The following is a 13,613-nucleotide window of genomic DNA, read 5'->3' as shown; positions in this document are numbered from 1 at the left end:
TCTCCACATTTGGAAGACAAGTGGTGCCAGATGTATATATTTAATAAAAAGGCAGTCTAAGAATGCTGCACAAATATGGTAACTTTTGGTTAATCTGCTGCTTCTTTTATAGCCACAGGCCAGCGTTACTACTGTCAAACTCTCTTGGCTGGCTGTATCACCAAGAAAAGCACAGGACAGTAGCTGTCCTTGACTTCTGATTTTGCTCTTCTCTGCCAGGTATCTTTCACCTGAATGACTGATTGCTTCAGAGGTTTGCAGCAGAGTGAATTCCAGCACTAGAATAGAATAGTTCAGTTAAAGGGACCTACAACCATCATCTAGTCCAACTGCCTGACCACTTATAATAGTTCTAATCTCAAGGATAGTGCAGAGACTTCATGCAGTTTAGCATCACAAGATTGTAAGTGGAGCACCATTGCCCATCCAGAGGAAAGACAAATTAGGTCTCTTTGGATGGAAGGTGGGCAAATCTCCCCCTTCTTCCCAACTTTAAGGTATTTCAAATTGCAGAAGTAAGAATAAATGTTCACACATCTAAAGGCACATGTCTGCTTTGGGAATTCATAATGAAAAGAAGATAGTGGTAGTTTTTTTTCTCTTCTTAATCATTTCTAGATTAAAAGCTTTTGATCATAAATGGTCTCTTTCTGCTAATGCCTCTGCTGTGTACTGTGGCAAATCACTCACTGAGCCTGTTCATTTTCCGTCATCGTCTTCATTGGCCTGAAGGTTTCTCTTGGGCCTGAGATCCTAGACTCTGAATTGGTGTAACTTGTTAGAACATTTTCTTTGTAGGAGTTTTTACAGACTGAAATACAACCTTGGTTGTGCTTCTCTCTCTTTATTTTTTTTTTTTTTTTAGTATCAGCTAACCTGCTTTTTATGTTACAGTGATGTTACATTGAGGCTTAGTAAAAGATTTATTCCTTTAGTTTGTTTTCTGCAGTGGTTTGATATTTTGTGATGTATGTAAAGGCAGCTGTTCACGGACACGATGTATATTGAAGCAAAGTGATCGTTTGCATGTACATTTTTCATACTGGAACACTGCTTTTTGGGCTTAACTTGTGAAATTGTTTCTCACAATATTCCTACCTGAGGGGAGGAGAACAAGGAAGAGAAATCTCAGAGAGGCACACTGCTCCTGCAAGTCACAGCTCAGTGTCTCACTCTCAGCAGATTTCACATGAGTTTGTCCTTCCTGCATGCTTACTGAGGCTGAAACTTCAGACCTCCCAAGGCTCACTTTCCTTGATTTGATCCCTTTTAGATGCTTCACAGCACACGTGCTCTTGTGGGAGAGTTAGTTTCTCCCTGACCAGTATTGGGTTTAGCCACTGTTTACGGAATTCCTCCAAGCAGGAAGGTTTCTAGCGGGGAGCATTGTAGGAGATTGCTCATAAGATACTTAGGTGCTGACAAGCTTGTGACTTTCCTTCAGTGCTGTGATACTTCCGAGTTTATAACACTTAAAGCTTATGGTTTAGGTCTTGCTGTGGAGTTTTTTGGTGGAAGAATATAGGTAGAGGAAATATTTCTATACCAACTTCTCACCAGCTTGACAGGTTAAAAAAAGAGCGTTACAAAAATGACAAAGGGGATGATTTGTAGTAATTTTAATGTATTATCTTCGTATACCAGTGCATGGCATCAGTGTAACACAGAGGCTGGCAGGAATGGTGAAAAGAGGAGTGGTTTGCATGGTCGGGAAAGCAGATGATACCTGAAAAGCTCTCTGAAATGTAGCCTATGCCACAGAAACTTGTGCAAGTCCCTGCTTTTGATGTCTGTGGTGTGAGTGCATGGGTGACCAGGACAGTGACCGGAGCTCTAGCAGCTGCTGGGGTGTTACAGGCTGTGACGACTGCTCTTTCTGTAAAGAGACCGTTGGTAGGGGGCTGACATCGAGGCCCATGAATGGACATGCCAGCCAGTGCCGAAGGTCCTTCTCCTGGTTAGGGAGGTCACTGTTTCTTGTTGCTTTACTTCTAGAGCCCACCCTTCCCTTTTGGTACAAGTCTGAGAAAACCTAATGAATTTTTATAGCTAGGAGACCTATTCTGTTGGCTAATAAAACTGCCTTCACGCCACTGCAAGGAAAGAGTGGTAAACTTACACTCAGTAGAGCGATTAACCAGTTTTACCCTAATTCTCTGGTGTTTTTTCATAGCCAAGTACTAAACCCAGATAGTAACAGATGATGTACATCGGGTTTTTTTTAGAAAAGGAAGCTAATTTACAAGTCAATTATGCAGGAATTAAAATTGCTGTTGCTAAAATAAATGAAGTACATTGTGTTATTTGTGACTGATGCTTTTAGATTATTTGTCATTATGTTTGATTTTTTTGTTCAGCAATTTACAGTGGGTCTCCCACATATCATTGCAAAATAGCCTGCTTTGCTGGATAATAAATACTTTTATCTCTTCACTAAACAAAAGACTGCATAAAATGAATAATAGCAGTATTAGTATGTGAAAAACCTGGTGCTCCCGAAAGCCATTATAAGTACACTTGAACAATAATTACAGGCAACAATGCCTCCACTCATTGAAATTTGTCATAGAAATTGTGATAGCTCTGAACTTGACTAAAATGTGGGACAGCTGAGAACGCCATCTACTTAAGAACATTGCCAAACCATGTCTGCCCCCTTTAGAAATAAACACACAAAGACACCCGCAAAAGCTGCAAACGTGTTCATTTTCCTTTGTTTTCATATATTGGGTTCTGGAGACAAGGTATTTCCACTTAAATAGTATTATTATTCCTAGTGCACGTGTCTGTCTGAACCATGTGTACTCCATTTGTACAATAGTAAGACACCAAAACTAAATGATTTGTCATGAGCTGCACGTTGTGTTGGGGCCCAGATGCCATCTCCAGGGTAAGTGCTATGCCACTGAACATGCCCCTTGGCACTGTCTGGATCAGATTTGAGTTCCTGATGTCTTTATTTTTTTTCTGCTGAAGATACAAGATAGCATCAATGTTGATTCTTTGACACAGGCTTGGCTGTATGCTGGGGAAGGATTACTTATGTTTATTATCATGGCAATTTTGTTAAATCAGAGTATCAGACTGATGGTCAAAAAGTACACTACCCCCACCTCTGCACCATTTAAGGCTATCTGGCAAGATCATGCTATGCCAGCAGGGAAAATAATGTTAAATAATACAAGCGATTCCCAAGGCAACTAATCCCTAAGAAACAACATATGAAAACATTTGAAAATAATTCTAGTGGCATTCAGGTCAGTGAATCACATGGATACATTGTCCACCCTCCCAGTACACACCGTGAATGGCTAATTCACAACCTGAAAAGTTGTAGGCTGAACACAGACCAGGTGCTAGACTGGAGAAATCTTATTTTTCATCTGTTCTAACCACCAAATCTGATGCTGATTGTTCCTTTTGTTTCCATGGTGTGTAAGACGACATGATAAAACTGGGAGTAATGATTACCAGGGTGGTCTGCACAATGCTGGTCTTACTGCTCAGGCTTTTGTTTTTGCCCTTGTGTCCTGGTTTCAGCTGGGGTAGGCTTAATTTTCTTCTCAGTAGCTGGTGCAGTGCTGTGTTTTGGATCTGGTGTGAGAACAGTATTGATAGCACTGATGTTTTCAGTTGTTGCTGGGTGATGTTTATGCTATAAGTCAAAGACCTTTCAGTTTCTCAGGCCCTGCCAGGGAGAGGGCTGGAGGGGCACAAGGAATGGGAGGGGACACAGCCAGGGCAGCTGACCCCAGCTAGCCAAAAGGCTATTCCATACCACAGAACCCAGTATATAGCTCAGTATATAAACTGATATATGTATACATAGTATATCAGTGTGTATAGCATATATAGTACATATATTATATATATAGTATATATAGTATACATAGTGTGTATATATATAGTATATTTAGTGTGTATATATAGTATATATAGCTCAGTATATAAACTGAGGGGAGTTCTGTGAAAGGGGCAGGTCGCTGCTCGGGCTTTGCCTGGGCATTGCTCAGCTGGGGGTGAGCAATGTGTTGTGCATCACTTGGTTTCTTTTCTCCCTTCCCTTTGGATTTTGTTCCTCTTCCCTTCTCCTTTCTTTTAATGATAATTGGTGTTATTATTGTTGTTGTTGTTGTTATTTTATTTCAATTATTACATTTCTCTTATCTCAGCCCTCGAGTTTTACATTCCTTCCCAATTTTTCTCCCCATCCCTCTTGGTGGCGGGGAGGGGAGTGAACAAGCAGCTGTTACCAGCTGGCGTTAAACTACAACACCTTGCCATGTCCAAGAAAGCATTTGAAATAAAGCAGATGAAAGCCCATGTCCAATGGATTATCTAAACTGGAAGATCTTCCACACTTTAGAACATGTAAGTGAATAAAATGCTAAGTGCAACTTAGCTTCCCACATGGGCCATCTTAGTTTCACCTAATATTTAACATCAGCCTTGTTGGTCAGTGCCTGACAATAAGTCAAATATCACTGCAGCCAAGCTCCACCACAAAAGAGGTTCTACGTACACAAGCTGGTGGAAACATGCTTGCTCGAGATGCTAAATAATGTTGCTTTTTGGCATAACCATGCAAAACTTCCTATCTGATTTAAAACATCCTAAATACCATTATTTAATATTGGAAAGGCAACGGAAATTTGTTTTCAGTAGCAAAAGACAACTGTTCTTTGCTTATCAGTACAGTACACCCTACTCCAGAAATTTCCAGAAGAACTATTGTCCAAATGAAGAAAGTACACCCAGAGGTATTTTTAGGTTGTGAACCTGTGTTCTTGCACCTCATTTTTCTGACGTATGGTTCTGTATTGCTCTGAGTTTCAAAATGAAACCATTTTTAGTCAGAAACTAACATTGTGAGGAGGAACTACAAGTTCTCCTCCAAATATTTATTAAACTGATCTCTAATGAGCCAGAATTTTTCATTTGCTCTTTAAGTGACTCAGTCAACTAGCAATCATTAAAGCCCCCATTAGTTCAGAACGGTAATCTGTTCTCAGTTTACTTTAAATAAACAGTAAAAATATCCTAACCCCTAACAGAGTGATTAATATATCAGTTTTTAAATTCATTTTCAAAGCAATACCTTCCTTATAAAGGTCATGTAAAGTCAAGTGATTCCCATTTTGTAATGGCCTCTAAATTTTTATGGATTTAAGGAGCTCTGGGAAAGTAATTATTATTACTGTAACTGTCCCATCTTAGCCTCATTCCTTCTTGTTAAGGCTTTGAGAATTGAATTAAAAGTAGGAGTTAAAGACCCTTACGATTTTCCCCTATGCAATTTGGACCGTCGTTTTTGCAAAGCGTTACAAGTAAAGTGAATTAGAGATGCTAGTGCCTTGGCTGCTTTGTGCTGGGGAGGCTGGTCAGAAGGTTTGTGTGATCTCCTTCAAGGACGTGTGGTGGCTGTCATTTTTGTTTGCTGTCCTTGACATTTCTGCCTTCCAAATTCTAGGCACCAGCAATGAGTGTCATTAAATTCTTGCTAAAGAAAAGCTGTGCTGTAAACGCAGCAGTGCTGGAACGGGAGGAGGTGATGGGTAGGTGCTGAGCGCTGGCTGCACAAGTAGCGTAGCCCACACGTGCCATTAGGCTGCGAGTGATGTGCATGGACAGTGGGGGGGCATGAGGGAGAACTGGGGCTCCTGCCCTCTCTGTCGCTCCTATAAGCTGGTTGTCAGGCTATTTTAATTGAAGTGGTCATCAATGCACTGATGTTGCTCCATTGCTAGTCAGTGGTGCCCACAACGGATGGTGTCTGTCCTTCCAAAGAGAGTGGATTGGTTGAGGAGGAGGAAGAGGAAAGGAATTTTTCACTAATCGGCTCTTAACAAGCGTAGTTTCTATTTCAGTATATTTCGGTATAGCTGGAGGGTTTTGAAATGGCCTGCTTCTAACCTGGAAACATATTCTCTCTCACACAGCACAACCTTTCAGGGCTGGGTTAGGCATATCGCTCGGCATTTGTGCAGCCAAATTACAGGCAGACTGAATTTTAGAGATCCTGAGAAAATCTAAGTTCCCATGTGTGCTGTAGGTGTTCAGTACTGAAGGTGCTTTACTGAAGTGCCTAGGATTTATGGCTCCAGGTTTGAAAATGTGATGCTTTTGAAAAAAGCACGGAAGCTTTGTAAGATTATTCTTCTGTGACTTTATGACGAGCGTAGTCTTTGGCTGCAGTGTGCTCCTTACAGCTGTTGCCTTTTCTCTGCAGCTTTGAGAGTTGCTAGTAGAAAGTTCAGACTTTATAAAGTAAATTGTTCCAGCAGCTCATGACGGATTGAAAAGACTTGACTCAGGGGTGTGTGCCAGAAAAAAACTGATCAATGAAGGAGTCAAATGCATAGTGCCTGTAGCAGGTGTGATATTAATTTCTATAAAGTATAAAATTTGCTCTTTACAAAAATGGTGTCTCAACGAAAAGCAATCAGCTGGTCAGTTTAAAGCCACCAATGTACCAAACTAGACCAACAGCAGGAACACCCCACCAGTTACAACTAACTAGGCATGTGAGCACTTCTGTGTATTGTATAAGATCTTCACAAGAGAGAACCCAAGAATCTTTTGGTGATAATTTTGTGCAAGTGCATCCATGTTGCAGGGAGGTGTTTTTTTTTGTAAGTGAAACTGCAAGGGACCCCGAAAGCCTAAATATCCTATTTTTTGTATCTAAGGTAAAGGGAAGTATACAGAGAGATTTCCCAAAGCACATAGGTTCCTACCTCCTCTTGCTTAAAACAGAAGTTAGGTACAGACCTGCTGTTAAAAATGCTACCCAATTTTTGATTTGCAAGTTGAAATAGATAAATTCCTTTTCAAAAACCTGCACGAGCCGATTCCCTCCTCTGTCATTTCCTCACCAGTTCTATAGGATTTGCTCTGGGGAAAAAAAAGTAAAAAAACAGAGAAACCTTCAGTACTGAAAGCGTTTGGAAAAATATGGTGAGTCAGAGGAGAAATGTATTACAGTCATTAATGAGCAATGTGCTGGTAGATGGAGGCAGCGCAGAGAACGTACATGTTGATGTAACACCTAATTGTCTCCTCGCCTGAACTGTAGCACGCTTCCAGGGCAGGGACCTGGTATTTAAAATCACAGGCCTTTTAATACTGAATATAGCAGAAGGATCTGCTCACTATGTTTAAAGAAAACAGTGACATCTGCACAGCTGTTAAATATGCCTAGGGAAGGAATTTTGTTTGAAACAGAAGCAGCTGAAAAATTGTAACCTTACCACAGAAAATACTACGATTCTGCATTACCATTATTTTAAATATTAATATTATAAATAGATACTATTATTATTATTTTAAAATATTAATTTATGTTTCTGCATTTTAGAAGACATGGGGGGAAAATTGCTTGATTATTGCTACACAGTAATCACAGGTTCTGCTGCAATTACTTTCTAATATTGTGATCTTCAGAGGTATTGAGTAGTGAGGATTTTAGTGATGAAAACCTGAGGAGTTCAGAAACCATTACAGCTAAGTTGTGTAGTAAACATGTCCTTTTAAATAAGTGCTGATGTCTTTCCTGGTAACTTCCTCAGCAAAAAAATAATAAAAAACCGCAACAAGTCTAAAAAGTAATGAAAGTTGCTGTGTATATTTTATTTTTCCCTTCCCTCCATTTTCTTCTGTCTGTCTTTAATAATCTTTCTTTTTCATATCCTCCAATGTTGTTTTTTTATCACAATTTTTTAGTCCTAAAATTTTTCTAAGGCTGAAAAACATTTCCTATTAAAACAGACAAACAAATGAAAAAACAAACAAGAAAACAGAACTGTTGCTGGACATTTCTAATTGATTTTCTGGATATTTTTCATTCCCACACATTTCCTCTCTGATATTTTCTTTCTCTTATGGAATTTAGTATTATTCTTTTGCAATTTAACTCACTTGTATTTCTCTTTCCCAGTTACCAGTGTTTTTCTTATTACTGCCCCTTATCCTCCCAAACTTCCTTTATCTCTGTCTCCTGTCTGTTTTATCCCATGAGCTTTAACTTTACGAATTGTGAATGACACCACTCAGGACATGACAGAAAATGTTCAGGTTAACTTCAAAGACTGAAAGACAATCCTTGGAACATGAAAAAGAGAAAATATCACTGGCGTGTATGAAGGCTAGGCTCAGGGGATAGTTTCAATTGATCAAAAATTCTTTCATCTTGGAGAACCTCAAACAGAAGATAAGCGTTATATGAAATGTAACAGACACACTTATTGATGCCTTTGTTGAATCAGGTTAATACCCATGGCTGCATTTTACAGTTAAAACACACACACAAAAATCCTGTTCCTGGACTTAAGCATATAGAGCCTAAATGGATATCAAGTGTATGTAAGATTTCTCACAGCATGCAAATTTCATTGAAACATACAGAGAACAAGGTTCACAAAGCTGAATTTCTGGCTGTACTCAGCTATATCTCAATTTAGTAACCAGAAAGAAAAACAGCAGGCTGACTTTCAGAGGTTGTGTGAACCCACAGTCTTTGCACAGCTTAAATGCAGGAAGGAAAATCAGCGGCTCTGGCAAACACCCAACTTTATTAGAGTAGCTAAAGTTAGGTGGTCAGTTTTGAGATGTTCATCTGCAAAAGCTTGCTACAAGTTGCGTAGAAAAACTGGGAGAGCAGTCATCCAAAACTGGGATTTCCAGACTTCAACTCTGTTCATTAACCACAGGTCAGTCTTGGGTTTTTTAATCCCATTTAGTGCAGTGGCACTATGGACAGTTTTACAAAATCCAAACAGGCAAATCATTTTGAGTGCGGCGTGCCCAAATTTTCATAGGGTGTCTTTGTTGTAAGCTCTGTTTCAGCTTGCATTCCTGTAGAGGTATGATTACAGAAGCTAAAGTGACGTGGCAGAGGCCAGCAAGGATGTGGCTGGGCCTGTTTTCAGTTTAGCTCCGTATCACCTGAAAGCTAGATTAAATCTATGATTAAAACTATGCGTATGCCATGACCTCTTTTGGCATTGCCTAGAACTGGCACAAATAACTCCTCCAAATTCCTTCCCAGATCTCAAAAATATGGTGAAAAGGCTACGTCTATCCATGACTGGCAGGAGCAAGGTCCGGAGAAGCGGGGTGGTTGGCTTGGGCTGTAGGAGAAGCAGATGCTGAGTCTTTTTGCCCTTCAGCTAGCTGCTGGGCTGCTCTTCGGGCCACCGGTGCCCGGCGTGAGCAGGATGGTGCTTGGGTAAGGGGGAGAACCCTACAGGAGCAGCAAGGCTCATTGGGGACTCTCCTACCATCGATGTCACAACCTCAGGAGAAGAGGTGCTGCCTTTCCAGGGCTCAGCAGGGACTTAGGTGAAGCCTACCCAAAGAGGAGGAGGAGGGGGAGAGGCAGGGGGGTTCACCTCCAGGGTGGCATGTAATCTGGCTGCTCAGTGATGGCGTGTTCATCAGGCAGCAGCAGCGGTGGAGTGGGCAGCAGGAGCAGGTACTGCCTGGGCTGGTTAAGTGTTCTGGAGGAGTGGGATTACGAGAGGTGAGAGTGAAAAAAAGACTGACACGTCAGAACCCCCCCTCTTAATTTGAACCATCTTTCTAGTCAGCCTCACTGTAAAGCAGGAAGAATAAATTTATTCCTTGGGTTTAATCTAAGTCAATTCAAGTAATGCTTAGAAAACACTACAAAGAAACTGAATTGGCCTGGTTTTCTCTTTTGCAGCCATCGCTGCATTTGCTGTGTTTGAGAAATGGAAAATTACTGGAGTAAGCCAGATGTGATCATCAGCTATGAGGATAAACCTGATACCTGTTCTGAGGCACTTGTTTTTTCTGGCGGGACTATTTTGTAATGACCCAAGTATTCCAAGCAGGGTAGATCCCAGGGATGCTGTCACACCTAGGCAACATGGGGCAGGCTGTGACTGCTGGCCTCACACTGCCATGATAAATACAGTGTTGGCAAGGGATAAATCAAACCTGAACTCCTCCGGACGGCGCTCAGCTCCAGCAGAGGACACGACAGCAGGACCAGCTCGGGGAAGAGCGATCTAATTGCTGCCCTAAGCCTTGGCAGGATTTAATCCGTGTGTTACATGTCATGGGTTTGGATTTGCTCCCTCTCTTTGGAATGTTACAAACAGGAATAAAAGTAATGTTAACAAGTTAATGCAGAAATACCAAGAGCCCCAAGATTTTACGTATACGTGTGCATGTTTCATCCAATTTTTCATCAGCATTTCTGACCCCTGAAGATGTGCCACAGCTCACTGGGAAGGCCACAGCTGGCTTCTTCAAGACACAAGCCCAGACTGATCCATTTGTGTCTGTTTCCACATAGATGTTAACATTCCCACGAGCTCATGTTTTGAAGGTTCGCAGACAAACCTTTTCCCTCCCCTCCTCTGCCCCCCCTGCCCATCTGCTGCTTTCCCTTCACACCAGTCGTGATGCTATATCCCCAGTTGCTAATGGGAAGGCAAATCACAATTTTTAATGAGGTGGAACAACCCACAGGCATTAACCCAGACTGTCTCCACACTTCTGTGCCCCACAGCAGTACTTGAGACATCAGCAGAGCCTGAAGTCCGGCTACACGTTGGCGTTTTCAGATGCATGGTGGTTCTAGCGAAGTCTGGCTAAGCAGAAGAGGTGGCAACGTCATCTGTGGTGAGTGGCGATTGGTTACGGGCAACAGCCCTGCAAACATATCTGTTCTGTTAGATCTGGAATGCTTCTCAACTGAAAGAGCCCAGGGAGAGAGAAGATATTCCAGGTTTTTTTGCAAAATGATCCTCATGCTTGAGTGGTCCGAGATCTAACACTGGCCTTTCCAGTTCCCCAGTTCTAATGGTGTATGTTATAACTAGCTATGAAGCCTATCCTAAAGGAGAAAAAAAAAAAACAGAAAAAAAAAGAAAACACACTCAGAGCAGAGAACAAATTAATGTTTAAACATTTCAAATAAATGCCAGGTTAAATAAGCAATTTCAGCTACCATTTTCATGGAAATGTTCTTTTAAAAATTCAATAAAACTATCATGTTATCTCACCCAGCAATAATTCAGTTCAGTTCTTCTAAGTATCGAAAATGTTTTGGATACAAGTATGTCTCCCCACACTTCTAAAATAAAAAAATAAATAAATGAATAATTATTCCACCGCCACCATCACTCCATCCTACAACACCCCCAAGCTCTCCAATAAAAAAATAGAAATTTTTATCTTTACTACACAAAGACTTTGAAATATTTGCCTAGCAAATAATATCACTTATCCATCCAGTCTGTGACACAAGTCAGGGAGGTCCAGCCCTTGGCACGCTGAGGGCAACAGAAAGTGCTAAAAGAAATGAGCGTGTCCCAGTTTGAGTACAACAAAAGCTCTTGCTGATCATGGTGTGTATCGCAGAGCCTTCGGTTCCTTAAGTTTCTTTCCAAGTGCTGTAGAAATTGCTATGCTTATATTTTAGTTGGATTTGGGAACAGAAAACAAACCTATTAATTTTAATGATTGCAGTTAATTTGTTCCAGAACCACTGCTCCTTAAGTTTATACAACAAGAGCGCCTGCATTGTTGTTAATAAAAAAAAATAATCTATTAAAAACCTTTTTATATAACAATTTTACTGTCAGCAAAATATTTGGAATGTAAAATGTTGACATCTTTTAAAACAAAACCAAACCTGTCATCCTCAGTATCATTATTTTAAAGAATGCATCCGTTCAGCCTGTTGGCTTCAACACCTTAAACCATGTGGAGATCCTCTGTGGTGCAAAACTGGGTACCAGCAACCCACCTCCTAGACACCGATGAAGGAAGGTAAGCAACTGGAAATGTTCTGGTGAAAATAATAGACTAAAAGTCTTCCTGTTGGCATGGCAATAGGAGTGATTCAAAGTCACTACACTTTAAATACTGTCAAACAGTATACCTTGTCAAAAAAATCATGAGCCAGTGCTCCATTAAAGCAGCACGGTTTGGGGAGGAAAAATTCCCGGTCTCCGTACTTCATGTTTGCTTGTAATTTCATTTCAGTTCTACTTTAAAATACCACACTAGGAAATGGGAGTGGTTAGTTTGGGTATGTGTCCAGCCAGCCTATGGATGAAGAAGGTACCGGTGGCTTGGGTGGAATATTCTGTTCTGGAAGTTGCTGGCTGGAGCAGGACCAGCCCCACAAGTATCCATTCCCCATCTCCTCCTGAAGTCCATTCTGCCTGGGGACCTGTCCCCCACAACTGTAGGCAGCTGTAAAAGGTCTCTTCTCCTCTTCCCCCCCCCCCTCGCCAAGTTCATGTTCCTTTCTATCTGGAAAAGCCTGCCTTTGATTTTATGCAAACTAAGATGCAGGCTTTGTTTCCTGAGCATCCAGAATGATAAATTCTCAACAATAGGTCCAAGTAAAGTTGGTGGGGGTGGGGGTCGGGAAAAGAAAAGCAACTTTCAGTAGCACTCGTGACACAAGAATTGCTTCTTAGGATTCTGTGTAAAATAAAACCAAATCATTAGTAATTGTTACAAAATAAATGTAGAAGTTACATCTAGGACAATTCTTTTCCGATCTAGATGTAGGACAAGGCTATGGTATTTTTCACAGAGACATGGATGTGTGCATATGTATATTTATCCATTACAAATTTGTTGAAAATATTTTTAGTCGATATGTAACAAAAGAATAGAAGACAAATAGAAAGACAATTGGCAGTGAAAAGCAAACATGGGCAGACTTCCAGCTCTTTCTTCTAATAGCAAGCTGTCAATCAGATGCAAATAATGTATCTGTATTTTGCAATAGCACTTCCACAGAGGCAAGTAGGAGCCGTCGTGGTTTAACTCCCTCAGAGCATAATCTCCATGTAGATCTACTCAGTGTACCTAAATCCACCTCAGGTAAGTACGGAGTTTTTCATTTTATCAAAGTTTATTTTATCACAGGGGGATATTCTGAAAGTATCTTATGAAATTTCTGTCTGTGATAAAAGGAATAATAAAGTCTTTCCTCTCCTTGGGTTAATTCATTGGTCTGGCAACGGGCACCAAGAGCTTTGCTCACCCTGCAAGTACCTTGCATAGCAAATATCTGCCTTCAGAATGAAGCAGCACCAGTGCCAGCTGCTTCCAGTCCATCCTGCGCTGCCAGGGACAAGCAAAAAATCCATGGGCCACTCCACAACCACCTTCCACCTTTCCTATCTTCACTGACGTGAGCTACAGGCTTTCCAATACTCCCTGTCCACAAAATACATGGCGATCTCTTTTTGGTTACGGTTGTCTGGAAGAAATGAACAGTTTTTCCAAACCTGCAGGAAGCTCCTCTGGGAGGAATCCAGGGCTGGGTGAGCCATCACAAGTGTTTTTCTGGTGTCTCTTACATGTGTTGGCAACTCATTCTCACTTTGTCATGCCACGCTGTGCTTAACTGTTGTTTATAGACGCATACAGAGCAACGATCCCTACAACTACCTTACTATAGGACGGTGCTATGTGTGCGGCTGGCTGCATAATGAGAAACAGATTGGATCAGCAGCAGCTTAAGTGTAGTCTGGTTTAAAGGAAGCAATAGGACTGATGCAAAGTACTTGTTTAAGGTATTCCTAGCAAGTTTAAAAACAAAACTCGGCTGTGCTAAG

At 41.1% G+C, this 13,613-nt stretch overlaps 1 long non-coding RNA gene across 2 annotated transcripts in view; it reads left to right on the top strand.

The window, feature by feature from the left end:
• LOC308063321 overlaps nucleotides 1-13,613 on the top strand; it is a 46,700-nt gene that overhangs the window by 6,996 nt on the left and 26,091 nt on the right. Inside the window, exons 1-2 of one of the 2 annotated variants that reach the window (XR_013927920.1) lie at nucleotides 8,365-10,354; nucleotides 10,538-13,613. The exon at nucleotides 10,538-13,613 is cut by the window's right edge and continues 26,091 nt beyond it. This is a non-coding gene — a long non-coding RNA (uncharacterized lncRNA). Of the gene's footprint in view, nucleotides 1-8,364; nucleotides 10,355-10,537 lie in introns of those variants that run through there. The other variant, XR_013927919.1, reaches the window with a different exon arrangement.

Source organism: Falco punctatus, assembly GCF_963210335.1.
Source record: "Falco punctatus genome assembly, chromosome: 4".
In the NCBI taxonomy this organism is placed as follows: domain Eukaryota; kingdom Metazoa; phylum Chordata; class Aves; order Falconiformes; family Falconidae; genus Falco; species Falco punctatus.
This window is presented reverse-complemented; position numbering and strand designations above follow the sequence as displayed.